The sequence below is a fragment of the Haliaeetus albicilla genome, chromosome 26 (assembly GCF_947461875.1).
Source record: "Haliaeetus albicilla chromosome 26, bHalAlb1.1, whole genome shotgun sequence".
Lineage (NCBI taxonomy): Eukaryota > Metazoa > Chordata > Aves > Accipitriformes > Accipitridae > Haliaeetus > Haliaeetus albicilla.
In genome coordinates, this window is record NC_091508.1 from 3057946 (window position 1) to 3067325 (window position 9380).

Sequence of the window (9380 nt, forward strand, 5' to 3'; positions counted from 1 at the left end):
GGGGCAGCTGCGGGGCTCCGCCGGGGCCGGACCCGCTCCCGCCGCTGCGGAGCACCGAGGACACCGTGCGGCGGCCGCCGCAACGGCAGGCATGGGGACGATGGGGATGGGGACGATGGGGATGGGGACGATGGGGATGGGGACGATGGGGATGGGGACGATGGGGATGGGGACGATGGGGATGGGGACGGGAAACCCCCGAGCTGGGCTCCCCGGGGGGGTCAGGGACCGGCTCCTCTGCCTGTATCTCCTCCGAGCATCACTCCTCTGGTGAGACTGGGCTGGGGCCGGCTCCTGCCCCTTCGCGGAGAGGGATGTCCGTTCCTGTCTGCCGGTATTTGCGAGGAAGCGAGTGGTTCCTTTTGAAGTGCAGCCCTGTCGGCTCCGAGTCCCCTCTCTCTGATCCCAAAGTGCTGCGTAGCTCAGAGGAAAGGGGAAAGGCACCAACTCCGCAGCTAATAACCTACTCGCTAATTATTTACATCCCACCCGCTTGTCCCAGGCCGTGTACATAGGCACAACAGTGTTTGTCCCCATCCCTTGTCACGTTCCCGTCTGTGGTCCTGATGCTTTGTTCGTCCAGGCGCCGTGTTTTGGAAGGCTGTATAGATACAAATATCTAACTGCAGAAAGGAGCTCTACCCCTGATGCAGATACGCAGCTCCGGCCAGGGTGGAGGAGCTGCCCGCAGCAATGCTGGGTTGTGTTCCAGGCCTCCGGTGAGGAGCACGGAGCCCAGCAGAGACAATCTTGACATAGTGCAGTCGAGCAGGGCTCCAGGGTGAGATCTGCTGGGGGGTGAGGCTGCAGGGAAGGGTGAGCGGGGCACCGGGGCCAGGCATTTCTGTCTAACAGCATCCTTGGATGATTAAAGGTCTGCTGGGTCTAGCAGAGCTGAGGGAAGGTGCTAAGAGCACCCCTCTGCGTGTGCAGCCCTGGGGGTGCTGTCTGCTGACCCCAGAAGGCTCATAAAACATCCCTTTGAACTGTAAAAATTGGAGGAGGACGGAAGAGGCTTGGAAGGAAAGAGGGAGCCTGCTCCCCTTCTAGAACAAACCCTGTGTCTCCTAGTGCAGCGGATCTCCATTTCACCTGCCTCTGCACAGCCGAGAGTCTCTAGCTCTTAATGAAGTGTTTTCCTTTGTCCTTAAGGAACCTTTCCCACACACAGCACAGCCTGATGCTCCTCTGCTCTTGCTTTCTCATTAGCCCTGAGCCCTGTTTGTTGCAGTGAGGCCGCGCTGGTCGAGGCTCAGGGTTCGGTGCTGCTGGGCTGGCTTTGTTAAGCTGGAGCAAGGGGAGGGGGAATCTGCTCTCTTTGTCTGGCTGCAGCACAGCTGGAGGCTGATCCTTTGCTTTCTCCCTCCAGAAAGGCTGGAGAGAGTGACAGACAAAGCAGTGTCATGGGAGTAAACCTGCTCTAGGACATAATGAAGAGATGGGGGACTGGGGACAAGGCTGGGGGGAGATGGTCAGTAATCAAAGCTGGGGGGATGTGCTGAGCATCATTTAGAGAGGGAGAGAAAGAGGAACTCTCTGAGTTGCAGCATAGTGAGAAGCAGATCCGGGTCAGCTGCCTTTGCGGTGAAACCCAAGCTCTCATCACCAAACAAGATCCCTGGTACGTCCGTCCCCAGAGCTGCTGTCTCCCCAGCCAGCAGCAGGTCACTCTGCGGTGCTGGGGATGCTTTTCCCCATGCTGGTGCTATGCAGAGTCAAGTTTTCACAAGAGCTTGAAACCTAGATGTCATTTAGACTTTTCCAGGTGTAGTTCCCATCCTGAGCAGCTCTCCCAGGGGTTTGTTTCCATGTCTATCCTGATTTCAGGGACTGGGGGGCTTCCTGAGCAGCTGTGAGCTTTTGCTGTGACCCCTAGTGCACTCTGCAGCCACCTCCTGCTTTGTCTGCTGGCTTCTCCCCAAAATCTGCCAGGAAAAGCAGCTGCTGAGACTTCAGACACTTCCAGCATGCCTCCGCTGCACCGTGCTTCCAGATAACACCCACTTGGAGGCCTCTGTACCTGAAAAATTGAAGCACTTTCCCTAGTAATAATGTCATTTGCTTTTTACCAGCAGATCATAAATGGCTTAGCAAACACAGAGAGGTAACCAGGCAGCAGGAAGGTGAGAAAAGCCGTACCCGTAATTACGTGGTCAGTGGCAAAAGCTACGATTAGAGGGTAGGTCTGATTGGCCCCTGTGCTGGGCTCTGCTTGTGGGAGCCCACCACTTCGGTATGGCCCCTCTGATCTGGCTTTTGGTGGCTTGAGTTCAGCCTGGTCCCTAATGGGGCTCAGGGACCTCCTGGGCTCTGCCAGTGCCTGACCCCTGCTGAAGGAACCTGGCTGTGTTTTCAGACTGTCTTTGATCGCTTCAAGAAAAGGTTTCAAACTTTTAAGCATGCTTTTGAGCTGTTCTGCTGGGTGGCAGAGCAGCCCAAGGTGGGGCTGGAGGAGCTCTGCTAATTAATCATGGAATAAGAGATTTAATGAGATTGCTGCAGAAGCCAGGGAAAATCAACCCATAATTCAAAACACAGAGTTTGTTACAGCCACTTGCCCTGGAACAGGCTATTTGAGTATCCACCCCAGATGTCCATGTATGCAGTGTGAATGGCACTAAGCAAAAACAACCCGATGGCAGAGACTCGGAGGTAAGAATGTGTCCCATCCACAGCACTTGCACTGCACCCCAAAAATGGCTTGGTCAATGCCATTCCTGACCCCCAACCCCTCCTGGGCTTCCTTGCTATTGCTGGACTTCTCTGGGGGCTCATCCATGGATCTTCTCTGGACCAAGGGCATCTCTCTCATGGGGATGATGGGTGTCCAGCAATCAGCAGCGAGCCGTTAGGCAGCACCAGGTTATTTAAAGTTGCTTCTGGGCTTATCAACAACTGGAAGGAGATGCTGTGGGACTCCAGCCACAGCCACCTTCTTGCCAGCCACCCAGCCTCCTTTGAGAACCAGCAGCCCTTCCCTGGCTCCTCTTGGCTCGTGGGAAAACCCTTCTAGTGGGTTGAGATTCCCTCCAGGAGCAGGTGAAATCCTCCAAACTTTCTCATTACCTCTACAGGCTTGATGGTGGCATTCACTAGTTCCAGCATGCTGGCAGACAGGAGCTGGAGGATTAAGTGTCTCCAGTGATGGTTCTCACAACTGCACCTTGAATCGTGCTGTTCTGTGTTGTTCCTACTGCTGTGGGAAATAGAAGACTGCAGGAGATAATCTGCTTTTGTTTGCAACAAAAGGGCTGTGCCTGCCCTCCAGGTGATGGAGATGTGACCCTGAGCCAAGGCTGGGGAGCAGGGAGGTGAATCAGATGCACCCTGACTGTGTGTGTAGGGTTGTTTGTTTTTAAGAAGTGCTGTGCTTGTTTGGGCTGAGCAGTGCTGGATGGGCTCCCAGTCTCCTCCCAATGCTCTGAACGGCAGATGGCATCCATGGGCTGAGCCCAGGCTGGACCAGCACCTCCTGGCAGGCATTCTGCTGGAGCTGGGGGGGGTGCCCTACCCAGGTGGTGATGGACTATGCTGCTGACATCACAGGCTGGCTCCAAAATGCCTTTTTGGGTTGTGCAGGGATCCTAGCTGATGGCATAAGGATCTAGCAAATAACTTGATATGAAAAGGATGTTATGCATCTCCTCCAGCATTTCGTTCCCATGAACAGGCATCACCTCTGAGCCTAGACACCTTGCAGTAGCTATGACACGAGCTGAATTCTGTTCTTGGGTCTCCCAGGCAGATAGTCTGTAATGCTGCTGCACAGTGTCAGTCAAGGAGATGTCTGTGGGGTTGAATCCTGCTCTTGCTCGCACTGCTGCAGCTCCCTGAGCTCTGCAGTGAATCTCTAGGGATTAGATAGCTGCAGCATTTGTTTCCCCAGATGCATGTTGCCTATGCTTTTCAGTAGATGATTCTAAGTGCTTCCATCTTTGAAACTGATACTTGGTGGAGCTTGTTGTGCCTAGAGGGACAAGATAAAGCCTCAGCCGGGAGGTCCAGCCCAATGATCAAGCCAGCCCCATGGAACGGGGCCTTAGATGGGAATTGCCAGCAGTGGAGGGTGAGATTCCGTGGCTGCGTGGGGCAGACGGCCACTTCTCGGGGCAAGGGGTGATGACAAACCCCTTTCTTCTCCGGAATGGTTTGGCTGTTTAGCTTTGGCCATGGCACAGAGGTACCCTGTGCTGCGAGATGTGTGTGCCTGTGCGCGTACCTATACAGATGCACAGAGAGGAAAGTCGTGTGTGTTGGCGTGGGTGCACACACAACTCGGTGCGTGCAGACGCCCTGCACCGCCAGCACATGTGTAAGTTGGCACGGACGTCCGTGGGACCGGGTTCATGTGTGATGTACACACAGCCCCGTGTGCTATCCCTGTTGCAAAGGCTGCAGCTGTGCTGTGCTCCTGGGAGATGTCAGCCAACAAAATTGCCACCACGGTGAGCAGGTCGGGGAGCAGGCAGCTTGCAGGTTCACGCCACGGGCTGCACCTATGGCTGGGTTTGTCCGGTGTTACGAGAGCACATACCTGTCAGCCACTGTCATCTCCAGCAGGTACTGCTGTCTGAGCCACAGCTGTGACAAACAGAGCTGCTTCAAGAGATTTCGGGGAGGTAGTCGCATGGATTCACACATTGCCCCAGCTCAGTGGGTGGTAGACACGCACCATGTCCCATTGCAGCATCTTGGGTTGCGTCGTTCCTCCCTGCTTTGTTCCAGAGGAGCTGCTGCCGTGGCTGGGGTCGTTCCTGCTCACAGAGAAGAGAGTTTGTGGCCTCGGCTGGCTGCTGCTGCCCTGGTACGTTGGGCAGGGCTTCCCAAGGCCAACTGAAAACAAACTGTGGTGTTTGTTCTTCAGGGGCAGGGAATTCAGTGAACGGTCTACCTCATCTCACATTGTCAGGATTACTGGTGTCTGTTGTCTGACATTGAAAACCTATTTAGATGCCGATTCAGTAGTGTATTTAAGGGGTGTGCTTAGACCTCAGTGTAGAAGACCTGTTGATGTCAAAGCACGTTTGCTGGACCTGGCCTTTAAATTGTAGATGGCGGTGCAAAGGAAATCTTTTAGAAATAAAGCAAATAAATATAAAATAACTGGTTTTCAACCCAGCTTTCTTTCCAAAATATGTAGTAATTTTAACCTGCCTTGGAGAATTGTTGTCAGCAATCTTGAGAATGGATTGGTAATTGCCTGCGGTATCTTTTCTTTTAATATATGTATTAGCTCTCAGAGAGACTTGCCTTGAAATGGGATCACGTTTCAGTACACCAAGTGCTTTGAACGTGGCATTGTGGCATTCTTTCTTACTGATCTTCAGTAGGTATGTCAGCCAGCTCCTCCTGTCTCTGGGAAGCTGTAAAAAGCTACAGGCTGGTCCTTCTGTCCCAGCCAGCCCTCAGGTTTCACAGGAGCCCTGTGCCCACCAACCTTCTCAGCAGTTGCGGTCTGTTCTCTGTGCGCCTTTATCTGAAACCCAGCTGAGCTCTTGTAGTTTTCCAGCTACCTAATGGGGCTCAACAGATCCTGGAGCTGGCTGCTGCTGTGTCCTCGCCTGAACTCCCGATACTCGAAGTTGTGTTTACTGAAAGCCAGGCTTTTCAGTACCAGTGCCGGTGGCTGCTCCGACACAGCAGTGCCCATGGCTGCGCTGGTCCTTCTGCCAAAAAGCATCGCTTCTTATTGTCCCTGAGCAGACTTTGTCTGCATAAGGAAACCTCCTTAGAACAACCTCTAACAGGTCTGGTTGCGGAGCAGAAATGACTCCTGTACCTTGCCGTGGGCCCATAACACACACAGCAATGCTCTGCTCGGCTGGTCCTGGCCATGGGAGGAAGATGCTGTTTGGGGTCAGTGCTGCCCTTCGGCCATCAGTCGACCAACCCTTCCCCAAAGGAGACCCAGCGTGCTTTTGTGTGAATGCTGTCGTACAGCTTCAGCGCTGAATTTGTCTTTGGATAGCTGGGAATAGAGCTCCTCCATGCTGCCGGAGCTGCAGTGGCACCAGGAAACACTCGGACCTGTCTCTTGCTGCCATCCCTGTATGTGCTGCCCTGGCCCTGTTCGGTCCCCAGCCCTGCAGGGACACCAGCTGCCCAGTCACAGCTGAGCCAGCCCGGCCGCTGCCAGCAGACAAACCCATTCCATCGGCATCCGCCGGCACTGGGACGGATATCGAGTCACTACCCTGAAATACAGACGCTTCCTGCTCTGAAAATAAAAGCTCCAGCTTTTCTGGGGGGACTTTGCTTATTTTTTTTTTTTATGAATGCCTCAGTATTTCCGTAGCCCCATGTGCTGCCGCAGGCTCTAACCTTCCCTGCCGTGTCTTCCAGCGCCTGGGAATGTATCGCGGGGCATCCTGGGTTGTTTGATTTCTACAATCTGTTTGATCTGTAGTAGGGGGACCTTGAATGAGACAGTATAATAGAAGAATACTATATATAAGAATGTATTTTATTTATCAGATATGTAAAATTTTCTCTCCTTGGTGTGGGTAACTTGTGATTGCTGATCTGTGCATTGAACTCCCATTAATTGTGTGTTAGAATGAGCCGTGGGCGTGTATGCGAGAGGAGAGCAAAGCCCAGAGAATTGCTCCAAACTCACCAGTATAAGAGAAAACTGTGTGCGAGTCCCTGCTCAGCCCTTGCTCCCCCTTGTCTGGGGTTTGCTGGTTTTCAGTGGGGGCTTCAGCCATAGGGGTTAATGTGTGTTGTAGTGACTGAAGTACATGGCTTGAGTCGGATGGGGGTTGCCATTTTGGCTTTTATTCAACAAACATTTAGACTGAAGTGTAATTCAGACCACTGCACATCTCTCTAGCAATTTCTGAAGTAAACACCGTATAACGATGATGGCCAGGTTCTCACCTGATAATGTGACGATTAAAAATCCAAAGAAGAAAAGTTCATATTTTGAAGCGGCTGGTTCCTGGCCTCGTCACAGTTTGGACTAAAGAGCTCATAACTCTAATGGTTAAAGGAGGCGTGTGTCACTGACCCGGGGTGGCTCGCTCCGTACTAGTGGCCAGGAGATGAGGTTCTGGGACCTTCCGTGGCTGGTTCAGCTGCAGAGTGAGCAGAATACCAACCCGGGAGCCTGTCCTTCCCCGCAGGCTGTACCCCGGCAGGGCCGTGCCCGCACGCTGCACACAAACCAGGTCATTCCTAACTACAGTTTTGCTTCGCTCTTTTTTTCTTCTTGGCATGTTTCATCATCACTCACGTTTCTACGTGTGGAGCCCCTCCAAGAGCGATGCTTTTTTCTACACTGTCCAGCTGAATGAGGTGATATTTCTGCTTTCTCCAGCCGTGATCCATCCTTGGCTGCGGCACATCCCTTATCTCCAGAGCTCCACAGAGCAGGGAGCTCCCTTCCACTCACCCCGCCGTGCCTCTGCCTCTGCTGGCAGCGATAAGGCGAGATGGCAGGACCTGGGTTCACGAGCACCACGGTGCAAACATTACCAGGGTAATGGAGTTTTGCAAAACGATCCTTCGAAATGACTAGCCTGGGCGCAAATCTGCCCACCGAGTAGCTATCAAGCCAGAAAAAATGAGCTTGGCTTTACCCAGAGCAGACGTATGGGGATGGCTGGAGTCTGCGGGCTGGTGTAATGCACAGCTGCGGTGGAAGTGGGGGGCAGAGGTGGCCTCTGCTGTAATCATTAGATGTGATAGGCCATAAATTACTTTTCAAAAGGCTCCTATTGGTGCTAATGTGTTTCCCTTCTTCTGCTGATGGATGGGGCACCCAATTGGGAGGATCAGAGCAAAACCAGTTTCCTTAGTGTTTTCCGAGGAGGAATGGGTTTCACACCTGCCTGAGCACTACCCAGCAGCAGGTGAGGAATGCTGCCAGCTTGGAAGACCACTAAGGAGAGGCGATCATTAAACTTTTTGTTGTCTTTGGCATTTTGATGCCTAGTGGAGCTCTTCCCTCCTGGAGGGCTCACTGCTGTAAGCGTATCTTCTGGGGAAAGTTTTTCCTTTACTAGTCCACGAGCAGAGGTGAACAGAGCCGGTTGCCACCGAGTCTAAAAGTGGAGCCGTAGGTTTTGACCACGACGTGGATGTTTCCAGCACTGAGGTAATGCTGTAGCATTTATTTAAAATAATAAATAAATAAATATAAAGTTAGGAGCCTGCAAGTAAACAGAGCTTCCGTTATGACAAAGCATCCAGTTGATTAGACTAGCTTTGAGCAGGTTTACCTGACATCGAGCCAAATTCCTTCTTGACTTTCATGTTGGTTTTAGCGGACATGCACTGGGGCCTGTGGTACAAAGGGCTGCCGCTGGAGAAACCCTGTTTAGGATTTCTAAGGCTGCAGCTGGGGGAGGCAGGGGGAATTTTAGTGGATTTCCCCACTGTTGAGAAAGCAGTAGCAATACTGTTACAATAGAGGATCCTTATCAGTGGATTCCAGTGGACTTAGATCTGTGTCCCTTGACATTTCCATTAAAATAGGCTTCCTGAGCCAGTCTAGAACAAAAGCATACCTAAGCCTACATATCAACGACAACACAGAAAATTGCAGAAAAGAATTTATCTGGTAGAAACATAAAGAGAAGCTACCCAAGGCTTGCTTCCTTTCATCACGGGGAAAGCCTCTGGAAAGCATCCTTATAAATCAACGGCAGTATTAAACACGTGCTTAAGGTTAAATGTGTGCTCAAGTGCTTTCTTGGACCAGTGGGCTAAACCACGAGTGATCCCACAGCTGCCGATAGCATTACTCTGCGGGCTGGCGGTGCCCAGGAGACACAGACACTTTCATCTTAGTCAAGTGAAATTGCTTTGTTTATTGCAATAAGGTAGGTTTGTACCTTCCCCCTTCAACCCTTCTGCAATCTCTGGGCTGTGCCTGAACAGGATCCTATCTGTTTACTTTGACATTGAAATTACAGCAGTTTAGTTAATCTCATCTACTCCTTGTTTATCTTCCCTATGGGTCCTGCTGGCCACTTGCAGATTGAAACGCAGCTCCTGTTACTGCACAGTAAATAATTCATTACTGCAGCTCACTGCTTCAGCACAGTATCTCCTTTGGACAATCCCTCTCCATACTGGTGGGAGATGACTAATTTTAAAATGGTGAGAGAGATTTGCCCATGGGTTATGGGATGTTCAGCTGGGGGGGGGCGGTTTGAGGGTGGAAAGGATGCAGGACCAGTCTGAAGCTGCGAGAAGTTGTTTGTCTCTGACATCTTGTGAGGAACAGAGGTGCCACACGGCCATTGGCAATAAAAATTAGGGACAGTGGCAGTACGAGATACCTGTGCGTCCTAACTGTGTCGAACTGGTAGCTAATACGCCGTCCTTCCAGCACGGAGACAGATCACAGCCACGGGCGAGCAAAAGTTCGGTGC

The 9380-nt window shown here is 52.0% G+C and overlaps 1 long non-coding RNA gene across 1 annotated transcript; it reads left to right on the forward strand.

Moving 5' to 3' along the window:
* Positions 1-195: 195 nt before the first annotated feature.
* LOC138682157 (uncharacterized) lies at positions 196-9030 on the forward strand. Its single transcript, XR_011322336.1, has 2 exons — positions 196-2652; positions 3075-9030. It is a non-coding gene; the product is annotated as an uncharacterized lncRNA (long non-coding RNA).
* Positions 9031-9380: the final 350 nt, after the last annotated feature.